Below are 26,475 nucleotides of genomic sequence, written 5' to 3'. Positions count from 1 at the left end.
TTGCTGCCTTTCATTTAGGGTCAGAATAAAGCTCACACAAAGTAGAAACAAAACAGCAGCCTTCTTAAAACCTACTAAACCTACCAAAAAAAAAAAAAAAAAAAAAATTGCTACTTTATATTGTTTCTCTTCACCACTGCAGGTAGTGATGGAAAACACTTGCCAGATTCAGACTGAAACAGCTGAAGTTATGCCATGTGAACAAACATTCATAGTATACCGTGTCCTCTTTAGTCAATTTCCTGTGCTGACATAAGGTATGAGAGATGTATACTTTCAATACTTCAAAAAAGAGGAGACCCAAGTGCTGCTTACACTGAAAATCTGTGCTCTTACAGATGTTCATGAGTTTGACTGGTGCAGTGCTATAATCAATTTGCTTACGATGGAGCCTCGAGATACACAAAATTTATCCTGAAGGAAACTGGTTTCTAAAACCAATTGCCCAGGTGCATTAGGCAGGTGGGAGTTTCAGCAAACCAAAGGGTCTACTGGCAGACGCAGCATTGATTTCTTCATGTTTTCAACCTACCAGACAGTTCTATGCCAGACCTGATTTGATGGATCTCTATGGGGTGCCCTGCAGCCTTGATTGTTTCCACAACCAAGTCAGGTAGTTTTGTTACTTAGTGATTGAGCTCTGCATCTGCATCTTCAGTGCAAACATATTGAACTAGCATGCACACTGCAAATCTCATCTGAGAACAGATTTTAAACCCAATCTAATAACAACATTTACTGTTTTCCTGATCCCTTTTAAGGGATCAAAAATCCTATTGTGTCTGACTCCACGTCCTACTCCCCCTCCCAACACAACACATTCCCCCTTCATTTCAGTTTCATCACACTTTGCTGCTTTTTCCTCTATGGTTAAAATATTCAATATGGTTCTAACAGAAGAAAAAGAAAAAATACTGTGAAGGATTGTAAGGAGATAATCTTTGTCAATAGTCTACAAAAGCTTTGACTTGCTCTCTTTGTGACTTTTTAATCTAAGATATGTGGCGATGATGCTATTTTTCCTGCACTCATTTTCATTCCAAAGAAGTCTGGCTACACTTCTGTTTAAAGCATTACTCATAATCCTACTACCTTTCTCATGATTTCTTAAATGAGAAAGAAAAGGTCAGTAAGTAACCTAAAATCAAAGTTTTCTTGCACTGTGCTATCAAAAACTTCACATCTTTATCGGAAGTTGATCAACATGATACAAACATTTATCAAGTTCAGGCAAAATTATATTAAAATCACTACTTCCATAAAGATATTCTTCAGTATTGCGTACATGTTTAACAGCAAAGTAGTTTTCCACCACTGACTCTCTCAACAAGACAACTACTGTGCTCAGTACTTGATCAAGAAATAGGTTCCATCACAGAGAACCTGGTTTTACAAATGTGTTTGTACTACTCATTTTAAAAAGAAATGCCTGTGCTGATTTCATATTGACATGCTGAGGGATGGGAATTACATTTGTATTCTTCTGGATTCTATGTAAAGCCCGACTGCTGCAGAACAGTTCTCAAAACAGTACCTTTTTTTGCAAAGTTTCTATGCCTAGTTAATAAATCCCCATATACCCGTTTGCATGTATGTATAATCAAAATCCTCTTTGCATCTATCTTGTTCATTTCCTCAACACAAAAATTAAAGAGCAATAAAGGAGAACCTCAGGAATTGTCCTTAACAAACGTGGAGAAATAATATAGCTCTGAATACACTGAAGTAGCTTCTCTTCTTTCTTAATTGTCTTTGTCTCCAAACACAGATACTCAATTCTATAATAGCAGAGATACAAGACTGCAGAATAAAACTACAAAGTCTCACTGTGAACTAAGAACTACTATGACAAAAATTGCCCTTTTTGAAAATGTGGGTATTTGAACCCAAAACAAAGAAACCACTTCCAATGTTTAGTACTAAACTACTGCCCTTGTTGGTTGGAATAACAGGGAAGAAAAAAAAAACAACAACACTGCCTCTCCAGAAAGTTCAAGCTGCAAAATATATACAAAATTGAATTCTTTTCTGATTCATTTAAAATGTGCTGAATTCTGCATTTACTCACTGCCATCAACTGCTATTCTCTTTGTTTCACTTGATAAATCCACACAATTCTTAAAAAAAATGCAGTCATTACTTCCCTCCCCCCCCCCCCCCAACATTGAAAAAAAATCTGCTTTATTGTGCATAGCCTCACATCACTCTGTATTTCTAAGGCTAGGAGCATTATGTTGCCATCTCGATTGTTTTTAAACATGCCATACTGCAAATAACTAGACACATCCACATTCACCAGGCTACAGCACAGCAACCAAGTTTAACCTTATCTTTCCAAACTTAAAGAACCTTGGGCAATCAGCAGAAGTACCTGCCCACTGCCTGCAAAGGGTTAACAGCATATTCCAAGATTTTTTTGGTTGAAGAGAGACACGACAAAGAGTTTTGCTTGGTAATTTTTTGAAACTAAACTATTGTGCAAATCTGAAATGTCGACTAAAGGAAGAAGCAGTGGGAGAGAGGTAAATAGAGAGTGGTAGAAACTAAATATTGTTTGGAACTACATACCGTCGTTCTCCAAGCCAACATAATTAAAGGTACAAAAAACCCATACTTCTCAAATGAAAGGCAATCGGTCATCAAACTGTTCTAAAATTATCAAAAAAGATGACACAGAGACCATTAAAGGATAATAATTTCTACTTAACCCCAACCTTAACTGCAGTTTCAAAATTAGGTCAGTTAAAACGAAAAATCACCATTTTTAAGGAGATTAAGAATCATTAAAATTGGATAAAAACACTCCTAAATGACTATACAGAAAAAGCAAACGTTACCAGATGTTACAGCATCCCTTATTTCAGGCACAGCATCCGAATTATATAAGAAATGCCCATCAATGGATGCTGTGTTCGAGAAGTGGGATTCCAGACTGACTCAGTGTTATCATCTGGCAAAAAAAAAAAACCCACAGAATTCAAAAAATAGCTTGTTTATTTTATTTTGTTTTCTCCTTTCACTAAAGCAAAAAGACACATATACGGTGGAGATATGTGGAGCACAGACTCACTTTAATTTGTCAATCAATAACTTCAGGTTTTAGAATCACTGTGAGTTTGTGTTAAATAAGCATTTTTTTTTCTTTCCAGTCAAGAAAATACATACCACGCCAATCACAAGCAATCACACCGAGGTTTTCACTGAAGCAGCAGTTGTTAATTTTACAGATCTACCCACATTGTTCTGGAAAATAGGCAGCAGTCGTTCCTAAAACAACAGCCTCAGAGGGCTCCATCCTGTTCGCAGGGAAGCAATGTCAAACTCCCCGCAGACTTCAGTGGGAGAGGGCCCTCAGCTGCTCCGCATCCCCCAGTTCCACGCAGGGAAGAAGTCCAAAGCCTGGCTATTCTTTGTTAACTGCCCCGAGAGTTGAACTTTCCATCACTTTGTCAACAACAGCAAAGTGCCTGCACACAACAACAGCGACAAAAGGCCATATTTACCTTGAGGGAACCGCGAAGGGAACGCCGCAGAATCGCAAACCAGAGTAGTCCAAAGGCAGCGGCCACACACGATCCAACCGCACACCTCCAAGTAGGCCACGCTCCATCAAGCAGCCGCCTCAGCACCAGCCACCCTGCCTTCCATCTTACCACGTTCACCCAGGAAACTGACAGACCCGCTCCACGACAACAAAACTCTCCTAATGCTTTTGAACGCCCACCATTTGTTCTCCATTCATCCAATCAACTTTGCACTGCACATCTTCTCCCGCAACTGAGGCTCAGAGGCAGGATCCCTTCTCATCTGTATGCTAATTATTTTGCCACATGGACAAAAGTAATAACGCTTTCAGACGGCAAACCAACGGGCTCGATGAAGTCGGAGACAGAAATTAATAAGTTGCCACCACCACCACCACCGCCGCCGAACGCTGAAAAGACGGGCATGCGTGCAGCCCCGTGCCCGACAGATCAGCCCGAGCCTCCATTTAAAAACAGCGCGGAAGCTTCGGGCTGGCAGCGGTGCCCTCGGAGCCCCACCGCTGCGGCATCCCGGTCCCGGCCCGCGCACTTACCCTGCCTCCTCCTCCTCCTCCTCCTCCTGCCACCAGCGCGACGACGCGCAGCCCCGCGCCCGCTCCCGACGCGCGGCTCAAGTTGCGGCCGCGCACGCCCAACCCCCGACGGCGCGACGGGGGCGGACGGGGTCGGGTCGGGGCCGCGCTGGGCGCCCTCGAGGGCTTCCCGGGTCGCTTCCCCGGCGGCGCGGAGCGCTGCGGGCAGCGAACGCGGCGCGGCCACCGGGGAGGGGGAGCGCTAAAAATACCGCCCCGCCGCCGCTACCGGCGTAAAATGGTGTCTCCGCCGCGGAGCGGCCCTCCCACCCCCGAACCGGTCGACCTCCGGCTGTATCTTTGAAGGGAAATAATGAGCAGGAATAGGCATCGCCTAGCCTCTGGGGCGTCTCTGCGGGGTCTGCGGAGGTAACCCGGGGGAGCTCCTAGAGCCTCGCTTATTTTACCTGCTCGCACTATGAGCTGCCTTTTGAAACAAAAGAAACCAACTATCGCTGGCTGAACACATTAGCAGCCTTCCACCATTAGCGCCTGGCGCACCTGAACTTGATGTGATCGCCAGCCCCAACGAAACAAGGGCTCGCACACAAAAAGCTTTGCGTGCGCGTCTCGACACCGCTCTGCCTCGGCAATTGGACGCAGATTTGCGGTGCTCGCCGCCCCCGCTCAGCCGCGGAGCGCGTCCCTACCCGCGGGCTCTGTGCCACGCAGACAATAGCGGGGAGCGGCCCCCCGCCGCCTGCCGCAGCGCCCGCCCCCGGGCAGCTCCCCGCGGGTCTCGCCCCCGGGCACCGGCTGCCCTCCGCCGGGAGCGGGGTGCCAGCGGGCGCCGCTTCCTCCGACCCCGTCCCCGAAATGTCATTTCGGTGACAGAGGGAGGGGCTGCGATCTTTACGCGGGGGCAGCGGCAGCCGTGTGTGTGTGGGGGGGGGGGGGGGGGGGGGGGGGGGGGCACGGGGGAGGGGGACGCGAAGCCCCGCGGACTTGGCCGTGCCGTGCCCGCTGCCTGCCCCGGGCATCGCCGTGCCGCCTCTCCCCGGCGATGCCCGCAGCATCCCACCCTCGGTCCCCATCCCCGCAGGCGGGCAGACTGCACGCCCTATGGGAAACACCGCAGGCAGCGCACATGCAGCGCTCTGCCCTCCCTGCGCACCCACGCCCGCCGCCCTCCTCCTTGCCATTGTGCTGCTGCAGCCCCCCCTCGCCGCACCGCTCCCCCCTCGCAGCCGCCGCAAGGGCACCGCGGGCACAGCCCGGCGGCCGCGGCCGGGGGGTCTGACCCACGGTCGCACGGAATCCTCCTCCAGCCGCGGAGGCGATCCCTCCCGACCCGCCTGCCGTGCGGAGCGCAGACATGTCGGTCACTACAGAGGTTACATCCCGCCCTGCAGGAATCACACCGCAGTCGGAAGGGGCCAGCAGCCCTTCGCAGCCGCGCTCTGATGGCGATGGCAGGAGAGGGGCTTTTTCGGGAAAGTTTGTCGTAGGAATTTAGAGGAGAGCCAGCCTGCAGGGGCAGGGACTAACAATAGCTGAGCCCTCACGACTTACACGTTTTTGGTGGAAAACGAAGTGTTTCCCTCAGATTGCAAAAAAAAAAAAAAAAAAAAGGACTTACGTGTCTCTTCCCCCGCCCCCCATCTCCACCTCGCTCTTTTTTTTTTTCTCCTTTAATTTTTCTCTGTCATCTCTGATTACATCTCCCCGCACTCGCGGGGCTCCCCCGGGGCCGAGGCGCGGAGCCCCGGGAGCGGCCGGGCCGCAGGTGCAGGGGTGCGGGCGAGGAGAGGGCGGAGGGCGGCGCGGAGCGGAGGGGGGGGCGGCAGGAGAGCGGCCTCCTGCTCACAGCGCGGAGCCGAGCTTCCATCTTTGCTTCATCCTGACTGCATGCAATCTGGGGTTGGATTTTTTTCACTTGCATCAGTGCTGCCCTAGAAGCAGGCGCACACCTGGTGATTCAAGGTCCTTTTTATATGGGCTATCTATACCACTATAGATTAACCTGATCGCTTTCCAGTGTAAGATTTAGTGCAGAATCTTTGAATAAATGCGTTCTCGTTTCAGAAATCAAGGCTCGTCTTCTCCCTCCCAAGCTAACCACGTTACGTTAGATGCTACCTAGCTCTATAGGGTTGTGAAGATGGTGCACACATATCATAGTAGGTGTTTTCAAACTTTTAAAATAGCTCGAAGGGGATTTAGCTGGAAAAAAAAAAATCTTTTCCAACCTTTAGGGTGACACAAAGAAATACCCCAATGCTTTTCTCGCAGAAGACAAGAACAATACTTGCCTTAATTGGGGGAAAAGGTATATAAATCCTGTGTTAGGGATAAAGGGGGCTAAGCATAAATTAGAAACATTTACAAAAAAAAACAAAAACGCAAAAAACAATTTTGGGAGACTGGTGATTCATTGGCCTAATTATCCTCCATAAGACGTTAAGGTATGGGTTTAATGTTGTGGGATGGATTCTCCCTCCCCCAGCCTGTGTCTCGTCAGCGCGCATTATCCATGGGGAAAAGGAGATGCAGGTCGTGTTTAAGCAGTGTTAATGAGAGCATGGTATTTTTCCTGAAGGTTAAGTTGGACAGGTTAGCAAATTTCACGTAAAGAATGCTTGAAAACCTTCAGTTTCTTTTACGTTCTCACTGGTAGCGGTTTCTAACGAGACTTGGAACATTAGACAAGCAGAGAAAGCATAATTCAAGCATCAGACGAACCCACTACTGTCAATAAGGGAGTGCAATTTCAGCTTGACAGGAGCATTACAAGAATATACCCGCTAACGAGCAGCCTTAATTGGCCCGCATATTGTGGCTGTCACTGTTAAAACCTGTTCCTATACAGTCATGTTTTATACAGCCTTGAAACGTATAGTTCTGAAAAGCAGTTAAATAGACAATGCTTTACTCACCGGGCTTTTGATTTTGTGTGGGAAAGAAAAGGGAAGAAAAGGAAATAAAGAGGAAATAGGAAATCTTATTCCAAATATGGTATCAGTGTAAAACTACATAAAAGTCAAATGTATAGTAAAGCAGCAATCAGCTTGTTTCAGTTTCAGTGCACTTTGTCAGTTCTGAATGCAAACATTTTTTATCCATAAAATACAATGGCTACAGAGAATTCACTGATATTTACTATATTAAATCTTTTAAAAGAGTTTGTTCTTTAATAGATCCCACCCTTTCCTCATCAAGACACTTTGTCATAAAAAGTATCCTTAATTCAAGAATTTGCAAGAGTTCACTGTCCGTCCTGGCAACACAAGAGAGTTAAATGTGTGGCTTCAGTTTGCAGTACATGGTCATGCTTATAAAGAATACAAATGAAAATGAAGATGTATGTACATATATATATATATATAAAAGTTACTGCGCATGTGCAGTTGGCAGTTATTAAATGATAACAATGTAACTTCTAGATGATAAAAGTCAAAATATCAAATAGGACAGAGCAGATCATGCCCTAATGTTGTGTAAAGTGCCTCACTTTAAAGTTCTTCCTACTGTGATTTAAAACCGTCTAACCTAGAAACTTGAATATTAAATACTGCTGCAACTGAAGACTGCAGAAGTCATTCATATGCATAATGAAACATTAAAAAGATCCTCCAGATCAAGTTCCAATCCATAACATGCCTACAATATTCGAACTCTGGAAAAAATGGATTTTCAGTGCACAAGGAGGAGAGACCTCAGGCACAGTACTGCTACAGAGGTCAAACAGTTTTGATGTGGCAAGCTAGATAGCTAGATGTATTGTTTATTTGTCCAAAAAATAAAATAAAAAATAAACGAAATGATGTTCCTCAACAAAGCTCTCTCTCTCTTTCCCCCCTCCACTCCCCCCGTGAAGAAGTCGGGCTAAGTATGGCAACAGCTGTAACGTCCCTCATGTCCTAAGAGTTAACCTGCATGGCTGCAAGGAAGTTCTATCTAAGCTACACTGCCCTGTAGATCTCCGAGAAAACAAAATGCACGCAAAGACAGCTTTTTAAAAAGAAAGGCAGAAGTAGTGAAATGCAGAGATTTGACGCTTTACCACAGCCATCTTCGCATCGCCTAATTAGAAGGCATAAAAGCCTCTCCTGCCTTTACCTCAGCGAGCGGAATCATTAGGGTGATGAAAGCCAGCCGTCTCCACGTTGCCAGCGAGCCGGTGGGAAGCCGGGCGGCGCTGGAGGTAATTGCTATCAGCGGCGGACAGCTCCCGGTGCTGAAAGGCGAGGCGCGGGCACGGCGCGCACAATGGCTCGCCCCACCGCCTTTGAAAAATCACAGCCAAACTGAATGAGGTGGCAAGTGCTCGGGCTGAATAGCACTGTCTGCAGAACAATGGCAGCCAACTACAAATCCCACTATAATCACATTAATGAGATTAATCAGTGAATTAGCAGCAGTCAAATGTCAGGGTGGCGAGGAGGAATCCAACCAAGCTTGGTAATTAACTTTTGGGGGGCAAGGGAAGAGAACCGACTGTGTTATCTCTTAGGCTTTTTCAGAAGTTTACCAATTTTTAATTCACCAGCCTCTGGAAGATGCTGACAATTCAAGTGAAGGAGGGTGGGGGGGGATAAGACAGAGACCTCAACCTTTGCATGCAGCCTGCTAATGCACAGTATCCTATTACTTCGAGATGAAGTCCATTGAGGAAACCAGCACCATTTCAAACAGTCTGCCCCAGCTGCCAGAGTACTGCACTGTACTGAACTTTGGGTGTAAAATTAGTTTTGTAATCTAACTTCCATTGCAGACTTCAGTAGGCATGATAAATATGGCTGATGCCAAAAGCAGTATTAAATCTTACTGCTTTTTAAAAATCTACAAGATCCTGTTTCTGAAATCAGAGGGATAAGGGAAAGAAAAAAAAACAAAAAGTGCTCTTTAAGCAGCTATCAGCAATAGATTACCATGACAAGTTAATGCTAGATCTGTTGCAGAACATTTTCTAAAATAAAAGAAAAAAAAATATTTTTAATCAAGTAATTTTGAGTAAGTTACTTAATGTAGGCAAGTCAGACACCTGATCTCTATCTGACCTCGATAAAAGTGAAACTTCACTCCACCTTTAATTTAGCATCCACAAGCATTTCTCTATTGTAAGTGTAAAATATAAAAAGAGATTCCCTGAAGACTGTAAATAAAACACAATTGCATTTATTTGCAAGAAAAAGAGTACTGTGTATCTCCTTTTCTGTCTTTAAAAGGAGCATTGTCAACCTTGCAAAAACATTTATCATGTAAAAACTCTACAGTAATGCACACATTACTTCTGTTGAAAAGAAATAAACATTGCTTTTAAAAAATCTCTTCTGTGGCTAGATAAGGCTATGTATGTTGTTCAGTACACAGAAAGAAATAGCATGCTTCTATTCCATTAAGTTTAATCATTGTTAGTGACAAATAGAAGAAGCAAACCTGTGTAACATCTCTTGTATAAGAGGCTAACAAACTATTTCTTTTTTGCTAACTAATATAATTCTTTTTCTTTTATACTCTTCAGTTGGTTTTTAGTACTAAATTAATAAAATTATGAAATTCACAGAAAATTTATGTGGACTACAGTCATACTTATCTGTACTACTTTAAAATTGAAGTATAGACTAAGAGGGTTAACTGAATTAACCATGCCTTATTTATAGAGCAGTTTCTCTTTAAAAAATAAGAAAAAGTATTACAGATACAAAATATTTAAGATAGTGTTCTTTATAATTGCTACTCTCTTGTGAGTGTTCCCTCCTAAACTACAAATCCACTGTTTTCAAACATAGTTTTTATGTAAAAATATATTATCTCAAAATCTTTTCTTTAATTGTCTTTGGCTGTGAGGAGACTTGAGCTTTCTAATCTGAGAAGTTTTTGTCTCTGGCTCTCCATATCAAACAAGTACCGTCCAACATGCAGCAAGTTTATATAAACAACAACATGCTTAAAGCATGCAACATTATGCGTTCCTGTAGTAAACACACACTTTAGTATTTCTTATAAGCTATTCTACAGCCCAGTATAATTTCGGCTGCACAGCAGTATTGTCAGAAGAACTTGAAAAGAGCAAACAATGGATGTTTAAGTACAAGCTACAGAACAACTGCAAAAAATCACAATAATCTTTCCAGTTAGCTACAAAATCAACCCCCACCCTATATAAAACACATCCCACACCTGCACCGTTAACCATTTACACGTTAAACATAAGAAAGACATTTCAGCACGGCTAAGAAACACCCTGTCTTACTACAACTTTGAAAGGATGAGGAGTAAGAAGCATACCACAGAGACCCAGAAAATGCTGCTTTTTTTCTTCATTGAACACTGAAAAGATACCCCATGTTCCAGGGAATTCAAAAAATAGATATATATTAAAATACACCCACCAACACTGAGTAAAAAAAATCAGGGGGCTTCAAGAAGACTGCAGGGAAAAAGCTCTCACTCTCTTTAGTGTGCAGAAGCTTAGGGGGAAAAAAATGTCGCCCTGGCAGGAATGACAAATGCAGTAGGATAGGCTAGCAGGCCTGAGGGATCTGTTTTACTTCCACATACATCCTCTAATGCACGCACTCCCACTCATCCTCTCGAGATGCCTTTTTTTTTTCCTCCACTTTTTTTTTTTTTTTTTCACCAGCTCCAAATCCCCGGCATATGACCTTCTGTTAAATAGATAAAAAAAAATTTGCTTATCAGTCATGCAAATGAGGCTGAATTCATTTTCCACAACAGATGGCCTCATAGATAATGATGATGGAAGAGAGAAAATTGAATGTCTCTCACAAGGTGGTCATGGCAACCGAGAGCAGAATAATATCAATAATAAGCTCACTGCATAATAAGGTTGTCAATCCCACAAATCAAAGTCTCCAGCTAAATCAGGTATCCCACCCCCAGCTAGTTATCAGGTAAATAGAGAAATAGAGAGCATCCTTTTTCTTTTTAGACGAGGAGCTGTGAAAAGAAATGGTGGCCCCAGCGATTCCAGGGTACAAGGAGAAGGCAGGAGCAGAAGAGATTTTTCTCTGCTAATTGTATTTTATTTAATTATTTGGGGAGGGTGGGGCAGAGGGGACTGGGTTTTGGGGTTTTTCCTATTTTGTTTTTAATTATTCCCACAGAGTTTTTATTTGGCTAGGGGTGCGGGGTGTGTTTTAGTTTGTTTTTTAATAGCGAGGCTGGTATTTTGAACTCGTTCTGCTGCCGAAGCCTTGTCTCCCCTCCCTGCGTCTGATGTGAAGTGCTGCATTGATGCAATAGCAGCTCGCCTCAGGCTTCCACCTTGGCTCCCAGGGGGCCATCCCGCAAAATGAATCAGCAGCCATCCTGAGCAGACTGATTAAAATGAAAATGGCAAGGCACATGTCTGGGCGGAACTAGAGCTTGAGCTGCACTGCCTGTCTGGCAAGCATGCTCAATATAGCTTTTGCTAATAATGGCTTACCGCCTTTCATTTTTTAAAGGTATTACCGTCACCCCTTCCCCCACTCCCCAAACAGTCAACGGTGCTGGGGGATTTTCCCCCCTTAATTGTACACTGCTCGCAGTGATATTTTGCCAGAATGACATACAGCGATTGTGAAAAGACATTTTCCTTGCAAGGATTTTCTTCGCAGATGTGCTGAAATACAAAGACGACGTATTAACATGCAGCTATAAATTATTCCCAGATATTAGCTGGGAAAGAAACCTCAGAGGAAGAGGAAAGCTCAGTCACTACCATAAACATCATTTTTTCCTTGTTTTTACACCTCAGCTTGCAATGGCACCTTGTGCATTATGCATCACAAGCAAATGACTGCCAGTAAATGCAGAACAACTTCCTGAGCTTTATGTGTGCTGCATTTGACAGACTGAGCTGAATTTCTAAAGACCACCACCCCACACCCTCCTACCTCCCCCTCCCTCCCCCCCCGCCCCCCCCCCCAGGCAGATAAGTGGGTGCACAGAAAAAGAGCAATTTAAAGCGGGCATCTCCTGTAGTCCTTGGATGAAACACTAACATTTTGCAGACAGCTTCGGTGTGCAAAGCAGAGCAGCGAGAAAACGTCGATCCAAGCATGCACAGGATCTAAAACCTTGGAAGAATGTTGTTTCGTGAGGATTGCTCTGCCTGCTTTTTTGTTAAGGTTGTTTTTTCTTTCTTTCTTTCTTCCTTCCTTCCTTGCTTTGTTTCTGTCTTTCTTTCTTTCTTTCTTTCTTTTTTTTTTTTTTTTTTTTCCTTTTTTCTTTCTTTCTTTCTTTCTTTCTTTTTTTTTTTTCCTTTTTCTTTTCCTTTTTAATCAAACAGCATGGTGCCACATCTCTGGAAATTGGTAAGTATGTGCTGTATGTATGCACACACAGCCCGATGTGCCTTCCATTAATTCCTGTTTTCAAGTCATCCTGGGATTTTTTCTGTCTTTTTCTACCTCAATGGCCCCCTCCCTTTCCCCCCCCCCCTCCACCCTCCCCGCACTCTAGCCCTGTTACTGCAGTGTGAACCAGAAATCAATAGGGTTGCTCTAATGGAGGTTCCAGCTGCAGTTGGCTGTGCAGACACACGCACACACACACACCCAGAGACACTGACGTCTGTGCAGCTTTCTCAGCCGATTGGGCACCACATCGGATGTTCTGTGGAGCAAAGAATAGGAATCATTTACAGTCTGCTAAAAAAAAAAAAAAATGGTACCTTGTATTTCCCTGTCTCCAGGAGAGCCTGGCTGAGCTCACCATCCAGTCTGGCTTCAGCGCATGAGTGAGAATACCTCTCCAGGGTATGTGCAGTCACCGCAGGGTAAAAGATGACACCCCGAGATTACCATGTAAACTGCTGTGGCACGGAACTCTGCAATTCACATGAGATGTTTTCATAGGGTTAAAAATTAATATCAGAAAAGATAAGAATGTGAACATAGGAAAACAGACATGAAAAATCAAAGTGATTTAATTGATAGATTAATGGAGCTCTTGTGCCCTTTGATGCGTTTGCAAGTATTTCTGAGCTCTGAAGAGTGTTTCAATGAAAGCTTATTTTTACAGGCTTTGTTAGAAATTATGCACTGAAAATTTACTATTGCATTGTAAGTTGCTGCTTGCTTCCCCTTCCTTCAACAGAAGAATATTTCATTTGATAACGATTAGCTTCAAGCTTAATTTCCTAGAGTATTTAAGTAATATTTTTGTATTCATGAGTAATACTACCTATTGTAACTAAAACATGTTTGCTTGAGTTGTTCCCTTTTTAAACAATAAAAAGCGGGCTGTGTCATTTACCTGACGTTGTAGCTGTTTATCTCTGAAACAAGAAACCACCATGTTGGTGAATGTATAAAAATAATCTAATTCTCTGCTCCCAAGATAAGGTATTCCTGGGATCTGCAGCACTGCAGAGCACCTCCCCCACCACCCTGTCAATGTATTTCAACTTCAGTATATTGACAGCAACTGCCCCAGCCTGAGTCTGGCTCCAGTGAAGCATTTATATTCCTTCCACTCAGCCCCGAGTGTCTTTGCAGGACTCAGGATGCCAACCCAGGATCAGTTCTGGAGAAATAAAGGCTGGGAAAATGAATGAATCATAAAGCCATATTGCATGGCAGAGTCACATCCCTGTGACTGTCTGTGTTCTACAGTTCATTCTTATGCAAGCCTTTAAAAAATGTGGTTTAAACCCTACAAATTGTGGCACATGTCAGGCTACTAAGTAATGGATTGTAGGACACTGTCGAACAAAGGGGGCCAGGAAGCACAGAAGTCCACCTCTCCTCAACATCAGCAATTACTCCATCACAGTAACCCCTCCCCAAATATTTATCTAATCTCTGCTTTAATTATTTATACTGGTTGCTTTTTTCTGCTGTCCTTGGCAGTTTGGAGCACAAATTAACTGTCCTCTGTTTCTCTGTGTGAAGACATTCTGCCTAAGGTTTTTTCCTATTCTTTCTGCCCAATCCTTATTAAATATTAACCCCTTTTCTACTGGACAAAAATCTCAAGCTGCACAAGGATCGTAATTTCTCTCTATTTAAAATGCCTCTGCTTTCATAAGCTACTAGACACATTTCACAGCCTAAGCAGCAGGCTGCTTAGCAGACTGGTAAACATAGTGTGATAGGGAAAAGTTAAAGCATACAATGCAACTATTGTCCTGGAATATGAAATTGGAGTCTGAAGTCTACAGGCTCTATATGCTGAACCTATATGATCAAATGTGTTTCTTATGTATTATTTTTAGGAAGCAAGCAGATAACCACATAATAAAATGAGTAGAATGCTACTTCTTGGCTCACACTGTATTTATTAATAATAGGGAAAATGGATGGTGGAAATGCCTAGGGAAAGAAAGCACTTACAATGCAACTAATCCTGACATTCCCTAATTTTTCCTATCTTTTCCTAATACTGGAATTTAGCATGCTTAGAAACAGCAGCCCAGGGCAGAATGATAGCCACTAAGCACGAGCGCCTACTGAGTATATGTGGATTGGGTAACTTCTTTTTCCATCTGTAGTTGAGAATCGTTCTGACTGGAACAGCTGGCTCCTGTGCAATCTCCAGTAGAGATGGAGGCTGGGCACCACAGGCTAATGGTTAACTAAGTTCTTTGTAAGGATTAGCCACAAAAAAAAATGGTGCTAACAAATTGTTTAGCAGGTACTAGCTCTTCCAGTAGCTAAGTCTCCACCTCACCATACGTAAGAGTATCTGAAAAACAGTCTTTCCCATTCCGTAAAAGTCTTGCCATTTCACTGATAATCTCTGATATTTTCCAAAATCTGTGACTTCTGTTAGAACAGCAGGTTACTACTGATGATACCATATTCACTAAAGCAATGTAAAGATCACTGTGATGAAACTCAATGGAACATCTTGCAGACATTGCTCCAGCACAGCACAGCACAAAGACATGGTGGAAAGTAGACCTTAATAAAATTAGTGGGCTTCACTAGAGAACTCAGACAAAAAATAATCCAAGTAAGGCTCAGAGAAATGAAAATTATTTTATTTCTAACAGATCTTGTCTCAGTCATAACGTTATTCACAAGATACTGCACACACCATAACCATGTTAGCAATGCACAAATGGGGCATAACTATTTTTCAGTATATGTAAAGTGGTGGTACGATACTTTCTTCTCACAAATACAAAGTTTTCACACTGTAATGGTCCAGTGACTGGTCAAAAGGAACCACCATACAAAAGAACATGTATCCGATTGCATACATATGTGAAGAAATCTAAAATATTGAATTGAAAGTTTGTTGCTTGCCTCCAAGCATCTATTTTCCTCACGTGCATTGTCCAAAATGTCAACAGCTATTAGAAATATGGGAAGAAATGACAGGGATGAAATATGCAATCCCCAATGAAATGTTGGTGACTCTTTCTAAACAAGCTAGCCCACGTAGTTACCCTGAGCATTCTCCATTAAAGCCATACGTAAGAGGGAACCATTTTACCTTATTGAATGGTACAAACACCTTTTTATGCAGAAAAAGTACCTTATGGATGACAGCTTCAGAAAATTCATGCTGCAGCTATAATGTGAACATGTAAATGATACTTCTGATATACAGCAAAGAACTCTGACTAACTAGTATTTTTTATCAGTGTTGCTGGCATCAGATGCTGAAAACTGCTGATTGTGTTCTCAAGGTGTTTGTACAGTTGCAAGCAATTTCTGCCCATGTTCCAAGATGACTGAATGTAAATTGTATCTGGTCTGGAAGCTAGTTAGGTATGGTCAAGTTAATAAAAGAACTGCCAGCTAGATGAATTGGTTGAGCTAGCTGGTGACTATGTGCACACAGGGTAGACACTGTTCTAGTCCCACTAGATAATGAAATACTAATACCTTCGACACAGGTGGAGGAAAAAAAACCCTGATTGTAAAAACAGGATAAAATTGCAGAAGACAGTTCTGAGCAATAACATACTTCAGTTTTTTTCTCATTGTCATCAGGAAGGAAGAGGAGCAGGTCCATAGAGATGTTAACAAATTGGAGAATTCGCCAAAAAGACAATGAAAACAATTAAGGAATAGAAGGGAACAACTCATGGGAAAAGATTAAAAACTAAACATACAGAGCACAGATATGAACTGAATGAAGAAAAGATAAGGCTGATTCAAGATCTAAAACTGTCAAAAGGGTAAAAAAAAAAAAACCTGCTAAGGCTTCCCAGAAGAGATACTCATGCCCATATATGAGGAGTCAGGGTAAGTTAAAATTACCAAAATTAATAAATGACAAAGAGGCACTGCACATTGTGATAGCATTCTTAGGAGAATAATGCAAGGAAATAAAAGTCATTTACAACTGGACCAAAGAAAACACTAGAAATTATCCTATAGGGAACAATTCTAAAATGGCTGGGAAGTGGTTTAAACAATGTAGTAGGTCTTTTCAGCTTCTAATTTTAATGATTCCTAGTTATTATTAGTTGCTATCCCTATTTAAGTGATAGTCCCCATTGTAAACTCTTTGACTAAGTAAGAACACATAAAGGGAATTGGAAATCTCAAATGGAGAAAAAATGATAAACAAAGCTCCTTATAGAATGTTCAGATTTTTTTTTCTAGTTTAAAAGAGAAAATAGAAAGGAAAATAAATATATGCAAACCTAGGAGGAAGTAATTTTCTTCATTATTTTACAAATTATGAGCTTAAGGCTTTTGCAGTTTGTGAAAAGTATTACAGTCCAAGGTACATGTTAAATACATGCGAGATCATTTCACAGGAATGTACAAAACTGGGGTGCAGTTTTAAATTGAAAAACCCATTATATGCTTGTCAGACCTCCGTGCTTTTCCCAGTGATGACTTTACTTGATCACAGAAACAAATACTTAAACACTTTCCTGAATCAGAACCTAAGCTCCTATGGTTATTGATATTTCAGTAGAATGATAATTCTATAGTTACGGAAAGTCCTGCTTCCTATTCCATATATATATCTATATATAACGTATTTGCATTGCTGCAGCAGTTCAGAGCTTAATCAAAGACTTGATAAGAGCTGTAAAATTACAAGAAAAACATGTGATCTGAACTTCTAAACAACTTTAGGAAGATGACCACAGGATAGCTAAATTTAGGACTGTGGGAGAATTCATAGACTCAACACTAAAATTAAAAACTTATTTCACTGCTTTTACTATCCTAAGGTGTTCATAACACACTTTTTAAAAGATATGATTTTGGAGAACAGACTTCCAGTAATAAGTGCATCTTCTAAGGGGTTGTGAAGAAATTCAGAGAGAAATAGCAGATTATAATAGGACAGGCCATAAAATGGGCATCATAGCAAAAAGGTGGTAAAGGAAAGATTCACAGAGAGAAAAGAATTCTAACAAATTGTTCTTGATAACTGCAGTTGAAAGTGGGATCACTTCAAGGTAGACATATACATGTAGGCAGTTAAAGTCCCATTATAGTCAGTGGAGATTTAGTCAAGGCAATCAACCTTGCCTGAAAGAAATTAATCCGGTCAAACAGGATGTGCCTCTTCATAGAGAGATGAACAGCACCCCAAGCTCCATCACGTTTTCTCAATCTCATTTTGTTGCAAGAGGAACTAAGATGCAGAGTATGTGTTCAGGACATTCAAATTAGAAGGTTTCAGCTTGAGAGCAAGAGAACTTCATATAGGTTCTTTCATCCTGCAACAAATATTACTCTTTCCAGCTGACTCACTTTTTTAAGCAGAGATGTCTACTGCTACCTGACACACTCTTGGCTTTCAGCTGCTGCTTCAGAGGGCGCACGTGTCCCTGTAGTTCTTCTTAGAAATTTCTGCTAGCCCTTTACAATTATCTAGGAATGTCTTGAAGTGGCTAAGATACTTCTACCAAGGTGACTGAATGCAGCCCGTAAGGACTCTCAGTATATTTTTGCTTGTTAATAAGGAATAAAAAAAAAAACCAAAAGCTGAAATCTATTCTGCCTCATTTTGCGTATTTCTTTTGCTTTGTTTCCTTTCCCCCGGAGGTAGTTCATACAGTACCTTTCTTTTCGAAGATTTACTGTTTAATTACTAAACTTATTGTAAGTCTCAAAACTATTTAATATTGCAAAAATTTTTGGAGGAAAAATGTAAAATGTACATTTTACAAAATGTGTAAATGTAAAAATTTTAGTCAGGACACAACATAACACTACTACATTTATAAGCTTAAGAACAATTTGATCCAGTACAGTCAGCAATCTCTTTTGAGTGACTGGTAATGTACAATTAGGAAAATAAAACAAGAATAGGTATGATTATTTCCTCTGCATACTCTCCACAACTCTGCCAGGTTGCAGTGTACGGATGTCCTATACAAAAAATTGCATTGGTATCAACATGCTCAATAGTCTAGTGGAGATATTTCCAATACTATCATTTAATCACAGAATCATTAAGGTTAGAAAAGATCTGGAAGATAGTCCAACCATCCACGTATCACCAATATTGCCCTCTAAACCACATGTGGTTTAACCCAGCAGGTGGCATAGCACCACATAGTTGTTTGCTCACTCACCCCTTTCCAGTAGGATGTGGGAGAGAATGGGGGAAAAAAACATAAAACTTGTGAGTTGAGATGAAACTATTTGCTAAGGTAATAAAAAAACATAGCATCATAACCAGACAATCTGAAGAAAATATTAATCCCAGATGAAACTAAGACACCATGCTCCTATGTTCTACATCTACTCTTTCCTTAGACACCTCTAGGGATGATGGCTCCACCACTTCCCTGACAACCCATTCCAATGCCAAACTGCTCTTTCAGAGAATAAATTCTTCCTAGTATCCAACCTCAAACTCTCCTGATGCAACCTCTAGTGCTATCAATTTATTTTTAAATGAATGTATTCTTTTCCTATCACAGGCTTTTAATGTCATAAACATTGTTCGTTTGTTTGTGTGGTAAAATACATGTGTTTAACAATGTCTTTTGGCTTGCTTTATATTTGATGTCTGATAATCTCACTGGGAATCTTAATATGTGTATTATATTGCCAGTCATTCCTAATCCATTTTCCATGACCTTCATGCTTCCATATGATCATCAGTAGCATAACTCCCCTTCCATTATCTTCATGCCAAGCAAAGAACTTCTGACTGTGGAAATCCTTGCATGAAAACTATTGCTTACCTCTGACCCCAAATACACACGCAGTAGTCAAGGATGTGTTATGTTTATATATATGCCTTCAGGTATAAGTGTGTGTATATAGATATGTATGCACATGAATATGCATGCACAGACAATTACCAATGGCAGAACATTTTCTGTTTTATTTGATTTCTTAGTGTGATACTTAGATATTTTGTGGGGTCAGTTCTAGGCACAGCTGTACAAACAGACATATAGGACATCATGACTTCTTTACTGTGGAATTTAATTCCATTTCCGTTACACAAACCAAAAAATGTCATCCCCAGACCATCCCATTAGCCATCATCTTACACTAAGAAAATCTCATAATCTTAAAATACTCATTGTTTGATAAGAAAATTTTTCTCTTAAACAGCAGCTAGCATTTTGTTCACCATTAGAGGAAATGTATGCCTTATTCCTAGGGAAACCTAGGAACAGAAAGTGGTAAGGACTGAGAAGATCTGGTTTAGATAGCAAAAAGTCAAATGTTAGACAAAACCCTCTGTCTTCCCTCCTTGTCCTGTTACCTAACTGCAACTGCATTTTCTAAAAGAAGAAGCTACAGAAAGAAGTGGTTCTCATCCTTACACAGCAATTTATTAATGAGAATATTTGCCCAGGGTCTAAAGTTCTAAGGGGACTAAAGGTCCTTTGAATTTCCAGACACAATCTCCGAACACAGGTGCTGGTCACTTCTAAGAACCATGAAGATTAAGTGGTATTTTAAAATAGGCAGACTGCATCACTCATATATTCCCTTCCTGTTTCCTTCTTCTCTTATCCCCTCCCCTTCTCTCCTCTTCCCAGTTCACATCAACGAAAGTATCTCCATAAACAGCAACAACAACAGGATGGAAAATATCCTCAGCAAATGCATTTCCAGATTGTGGAAATGTGTTAGAGGTTGAGTCTGCCATTTGGAAGTGATTTCAACAGGCTGGAGAAATTTGCCATGAGAAATCTCATGAATTTAAATGAAATAAATGCATGATCCTGCACCCAGAAAGAAATAATTCCATGCCACAGTCAGATAGAAGGTTGATAGAAGTTTGGAATAAAAGGGCTGGAGGTCTTTGTGGACAGTTGAACATGAGTTAGCAGCATGCCCTCATAATTAAGTTTATCTGCATACTGGGCTGTATTAGAATATAGACAGTAAGATGATGAAAAGAATTATTCTATTGTGATTGAGGTGTTGGAGGTTATTTCTAAGCAGATCAGATTCAGGCTCCCCAGTGCAATAAACACTTCTATAAATTTGAGCAAGTCCAGAGAAGGGTCACCAGCTTAAGAGAGCTGGAGCACATAAAATATGGTCAGAGGCTGAGAGGTGTGTGTGTATTCAGCTTGAAGGAAAGATGGCTGACAGAAGATTCACCTGCTGACCTCAACAATTTTTGAGATGGTTATACAGAAGACAAAATTGGACTCTTCTCAGAGATGCCAAAAATAGCAAAAGGGGCAGTGGTCATAAATGGCAGCAAGGGATGATCCCGTTGGCCATAAGGAAAACATCCTTCATTGGGGGAGAACTTAGCACTGTAAAGATTTCTCCAAAAAGTTGTAGGATTTGGAATTGTTCAGAATTCAACTGTGAAAGCTGTGAGTATGCTGCTCTAACTGAAGCTAGGCCAACTTTGAATAGGGAGTGGAACCAGGTAACCTCCAGAGATCCCTTCCAACCTAAATTGTTCAGTGATTCTAATCACATATTTAAAATTAAAGTACAAGGGCATTTTCAAAGTTAAAGTTCAATTTCCAGTTCCAAAATCCTTGTGTTAAACTTCAAAAAGATGGTTTCTAACTATACTGCACCTGCAAGATAACAGGTTTGTAGTAATAACGCAGGCAACATGTGAAAAAACAAAAAACAAAACAAAAAAAACAGCAAACCAACAGCATTTCTGTATAATCCCAAACTAAACATATGGAGTACAGCCAGAAAAAAAGAAGACATGGTTATGCTGTAACTTGACTGAGATTTAATATATGTACACAATATATAGAATATATCTGAACTCAGATGTTTGTACTCAGAATGAACCAAAAGATAACTTGTTAACAAAAACTGAATCAGCATAAGAACTTATTGCTTACACAGTTTATAAACGATGACATTATTAAACGCAGAGGAAAAAAATTCAGTCAAGATTCATAAGCAACATAACAAGGCATGTTTTGTGAAAGGAACTAGGAATAGCATCTGACTGTTAAAGGAAAAAAACATCTTCAGAATCAAAAGTGAAAGAAACATTTAAAGAAAAGTGAAACAAATATATATAATTTTTAAAGAAATAAAGAGTATTGTGTTCATGGGTAAGGATAAAGATTCAATAAAGTACCAGCGGGATAAAGCACAAGCACACGATTCAAATGTAAAAGCTTTTATACAGAAGTGAAAAGTGTTTTCAAACTGTTTCTATGTTAGAAATGGCAGAACTTGAAAAATTAAATAAAACTATACAGGATATCACATACATATAAGGCATTTTTTCATTCTGTTTGTCGAACTCCGTCTTTTAACCCATCCTCTCTGCAACAGAATAATTTATTTTTTACTGAATACTTTGCAAAAACAAGGACCAGAGAGAGAAGAAAATAGCTGTTTTCTCTAAGCATTGAAAGTGAATTGTTTTTAGACAGATCTGCAAAAAACTGTAGCTCAGTTTAAGCTCATGTATGAGTATTGAGAGCGTCAAGGAACTTAGTGTTAACTCTAATAATTAAATAACTCTCAATTTCATTTAACATAATATCGTGGAAGAAAGATGTCCAAGTCTGGTGCTTTTTTCTTCCAGTTCCTAAAGGAATTGTTGCTTTTCTCTCATCCAAACACAGTTCACAATTACTTTTCAAACTGTCACAGAAAGAGACTAAAGAAATTCCACTAAGTTACCTATGGGTGACCTTTAGGTGATTCACTCAAACAACAAATGTTAGAAACACAAAATAATTCTAACAAAATAAATGGTGAATTTGCCATGGCAGTCAGGTTTCTGTTCCTTGGATGTTAATCTTTTTTTTTTTTTCCTTCTGGAAAGTACGAATGATAATTGAGCAGAAACTTACAGCATCAAAATGGTTCCAAAAGAATGTTTATCAATCAGGTGATAGGCGCTTTATATATAAAAATATAAATATAAATATATATATAAATATCCCGATTATGTTTTGTTACAATTCATATAAAAACTTTTAGCAGATAATAAAACATTACCTTTTACACAATGTCATATTTGACATACACAATGTCTAATTGAAGTCAATCACTTGGATAATCATTTATACAGGAAGGACCTAAAATTCTGGAAGTAAGTCAGAGCTGGATATTTAACTAATTTGGAAGTGGATAAATATTTCATCCATATAATTCTTAAGAAAATAATAAACTCCATCATGGATATCAGTGAGAATACCTGTTGCAGAAGTCCCGAGATGATGGAAAAGGCTGATTTTTTAAATATATCACACACAAAAGTAATCTGTCTTGTGATGTATGTATTTAACAACATCTTCACACAGTTTAGAGTCCTCCTGTGATCCATCAAGATTTTCAATGCAAAATATTAGGAAAATATTCTACCTACCAATGGAAAAATAATATGAATGGGTAAAACTAAGTTGATACTTTAAAACAGTATCAGTATCACATTGATGGCTTAGGCAGAAGTTATTTGGGAACACAAGTCTTTTTTTTTTCTTTTTTAAATAAATAAATAAAATTTGCCAGAGTCTTGTGAAGAATGGTAAGTTTCTCCTATTTAATGAAGAAGGACTTAAAGGCTTAAGAAATATTTAACTTTTAATTATGGTAAATTATGGCTTAATTGGTTATGAAAAGCATTCAGACTTATTAAGTTAAAGTAATTGAACTTAAAAATTGTGCAGGTTTTAGTGAGAGAAGGCCCATTATTTAAGAACCAGAAGATTAAGAGAAAAAGCATTTGATCAAAACTGATCATGTTACCACAGGCAAATAACTTACCAGCTATCAGCGGTATTACTGTAATTTGCCATGTGCTCTCTTCCAACAGCATCTAATTAGCATTTTATTTCAATATTCACAGTAAGTTATTATGACACAGCTTAAGTGAAGTGAATACATTTTATACTGCAACAGCAAACTAAAAATACACACACAGTAGACTTAGCCGAGGTCCTGGTGCTCGTTATGTTATGGTGATCCAACCATTTGCAACGTGCTTAATGTTAGCATGAATCTGATATGCCTTCTTTGCCACATCCTCTTTCTCTTTCCTCCTTAGATTGAATTTCAGGATTGGGAAAATCAAAGTGTATGTAACTCACAGACTGACCATGTGACCAGGATTTCCAGACGCCTGGGGTAAGTAGATCTGAACATGCCTTGTGGAGATGGTCTGTGCAATTGCTAACCATCTGCATCATGTGCATGTGCTAGATCAGATGTGTGCATATGTAGCAAGTTCAGTGTGTGGCACACAGCCCACATTTCCCTCTGAGATTCCCTGGATGTGTGCCCATCCCTTAGTCCTGCATACCTCAAACAACTCCCTCCATTCCCTTTTTTTGTGGTGCACAAAAAATTAGGAGAGTTCTCCAAAAATGTGAAGAGCGTGGTAAGAGAATGGCAACAGCTGAACATTTTTTAAACTTCATCAGAAAGATTATCAACAATATTAGCTGCAAATTATTCACCGCAAACAGCAGCAACCTATTATGTACATACAACAGTACAACCAGCTGAGAAGAAACACCATACACTTCACCAGAGTGAGCATTTACATAACATGGTGCAGGCACTCACTATTATATCACTGATGTGACGCTTTTTGTAGTCCCTCGAGTGCCTCTGGCTTTGCTAAGTGCATCCAGCTAAATAGCACTTGTATGGCCCTAGGACATATGCCGTCTGGCCTCCTGCAGCCACTGCTCAATTGAATATAATGGAGTCATGCTAAATGACATAGCCCTCAGCATGGTAGGTGGAGGGGGCAGGCACAAGCACAAAGAATTAATCAAGCAAGCCAATTCTAAACTGTACAAATTCTGTCAAGCAAATATCTATAATATATTCTGTCATGGAGACTGTCAAAATGGGCTAAATCCACAGCTCAAGTGGAAATAGTACAGATACTCTAAATTACACCAATTATGGCAACATGGACTAACAGGGGATCTTGCCTTATTTTACAGGGTTTTAAAAAAATTGATCCCACAAAGAGGCTTAAAAACCGTATTTTCTGCTCTATACATCTTCCTCCATTTGCTGAACTTCTTATTTATTTATCTTTGTGTTTTTGGTTTTTTTAGATAGTCTTTGGGTGTTGGTTTTTTGTTTTTTTTGTTTTTTTTGTTTTTTTTTTGCCTAGAAGTAAAAGATGGTATTGTCCTGTTACTTCCTGGGCTGTCAGTAGTGCCAACTTTGTCAACAGCTCTGGGAAAAAGATTTGTTATTTAACTTGTACCCTAAGGCTGTGCAAATGATCTGTAGTAAGTAGTTGTCAATTTTTCTCTTTCTTCTCCTCCTCCCAAAATATTTTCACAATTTGCAGTTTTCATCAATTTCTTAATTCATGCATTTTCTATAATTAATGCAAGTATCCAGCATAGCAATATAATTATATATTAAACAAAAACTGCATTCATTTGATCAGGAATTTGCTGTACCAGAAGCATACTTCTGTGCTTTCTGCAAAGCTAAAGCACTTGACATTACTTTACACTGTAACTAGTCTCCACTTCGATTAAGTTAAAGTAAAAATTATTAATAAAAGCTTCAGACCATTTTTTCAGGTTTTGTAATGGAGCTACAAAGACTTAGCTTTAGTTACTGGATAAACAGATGAAGAATAATTAGAAAATATTAGGATGGCAGATTTTCCAATGAAAGAAAAAAGAAGTGTTCTAGAGTCCAAGTATGAATGAGATATAAACTGAAAGTGAACAGAATAGGTTATAACTCAATCTCTGGAATGAACTTTTTATGCCAATGAAGGAGTTTATTTCTGAGTTCTGCTTTATTATCAATTATATATGGAATGGTATACAAATATTATTTACTAGCATAATTCACAATTAATTAACATTGTTTAATATTTAACATTAACAAGTATCAATAGCAGTGGAGGTCCTAATAAAACTGGCTTCTTCTCACTGTTCTGGCATCGTAAAAAAAACAAAAGGAAGGTATGCAGCTTTCTTGAATAAGAGCAAACTGGAAAGAATTAACAATCTAACTGGATTCCTAAACTCCCTGAATTTTTAAAAACATCTTTAAAAAAACACAAGTAATCAAACTATAGCTCAAACTATACAGAAATTTTCTCTGAATCTGGAAAGATCTTGACTGCCACCAGGTCAGAAATGTGCATCAAACTGAAAATAAACATGAACAAAATCAAAAGCAGCTTAACATCACAAATACCATTTTGAGCTTTCTGGAGAAGTATAGTAAAATAGCATGTGATTGTACAACAGTGAATAAGGTCAATCAAACATGCTATTATATGAAAATCTTCTGTAATGCCCTCACGGTTAAACCCTCCTCACTTTACTACATAAATATATTGGTTAGTGTTCGTGAGCCTGTCTTGTACAAAACAGACTCAGGAGGCATATTCCCTCTGAGACAGGTGCACAGCATGTGGCTCTCAGCTGGGTAAAAAGAAAAGCATGCATATGCATGTTGCTGAGCATAGGGAGGAAGGAGAATGGATGAAAGTTGAGCTGATGCAAAAGGAGCATGAAATAAAAAGACATGCAACACATGGAAAAGGGACAGATGCATGAGTGTAATAAGTAAAGAAGGAAGTTACGTGCATTAAAATGGAGAAAAATAAGCAATAAGAAAAAATAATACTCTCCTATTCACAGATATTAGAAAGATAGTTTTCTTTAAATTGTTACTGGTTTATAGGGTATCATTTTTCTCAAATAAAACTAGAATTGTTCCAAAAAAGGGCTCTTTTGTGAATGAATTGAAAAACAGATAAAAGTGCGGAACTCAGGGGAGGTTCAGAGAGAACCTAAACAGAAGAGTTACTAACAAGTTAGAAACAAAATCCTCTGATGTTGTTTACCACTTCATCTTCTGTAAAGTCCATCTGTATGGGAGCTCTCATTTCTGTACTAAAGAAGGGTTATACAATGATTAGAAGTGATCATGTAAGCAGAAATCCCACAATGAATCAGGATGACAGTTCAGCATTTTCTCAGTTCACTTGCAAGAACAGAAAATTTTCAAAAGAATTAGAAAGACAAGAATACTTCTAAATTGTATTCATCTGTTAGTTTTCTT

General features: G+C 40.0%; 1 protein-coding gene across 25 annotated transcripts in view; it reads right to left on the bottom strand.

Moving 5' to 3' along the window:
- The window catches only part of MYT1L (myelin transcription factor 1 like), a 300,542-nt gene extending 287,690 nt beyond the window's left edge, over positions 1-12,852 (bottom strand). For 17 of the 25 annotated variants that reach the window (XM_048936655.1, XM_048936645.1, XM_048936659.1 and 14 more), the window contains exon 1: positions 10,453-10,588. The gene's annotated coding sequence lies outside the window, so the exon portion shown is untranslated. The other 8 variants (XM_048936649.1, XM_048936650.1, XM_048936651.1 and 5 more) reach the window with 8 other exon arrangements.
- Positions 12,853-26,475: the final 13,623 nt, after the last annotated feature.

The sequence above is a fragment of the Lagopus muta genome, chromosome 2, assembly GCF_023343835.1.
Source record: "Lagopus muta isolate bLagMut1 chromosome 2, bLagMut1 primary, whole genome shotgun sequence".
Lineage (NCBI taxonomy): Eukaryota > Metazoa > Chordata > Aves > Galliformes > Phasianidae > Lagopus > Lagopus muta.
This window is presented reverse-complemented; position numbering and strand designations above follow the sequence as displayed.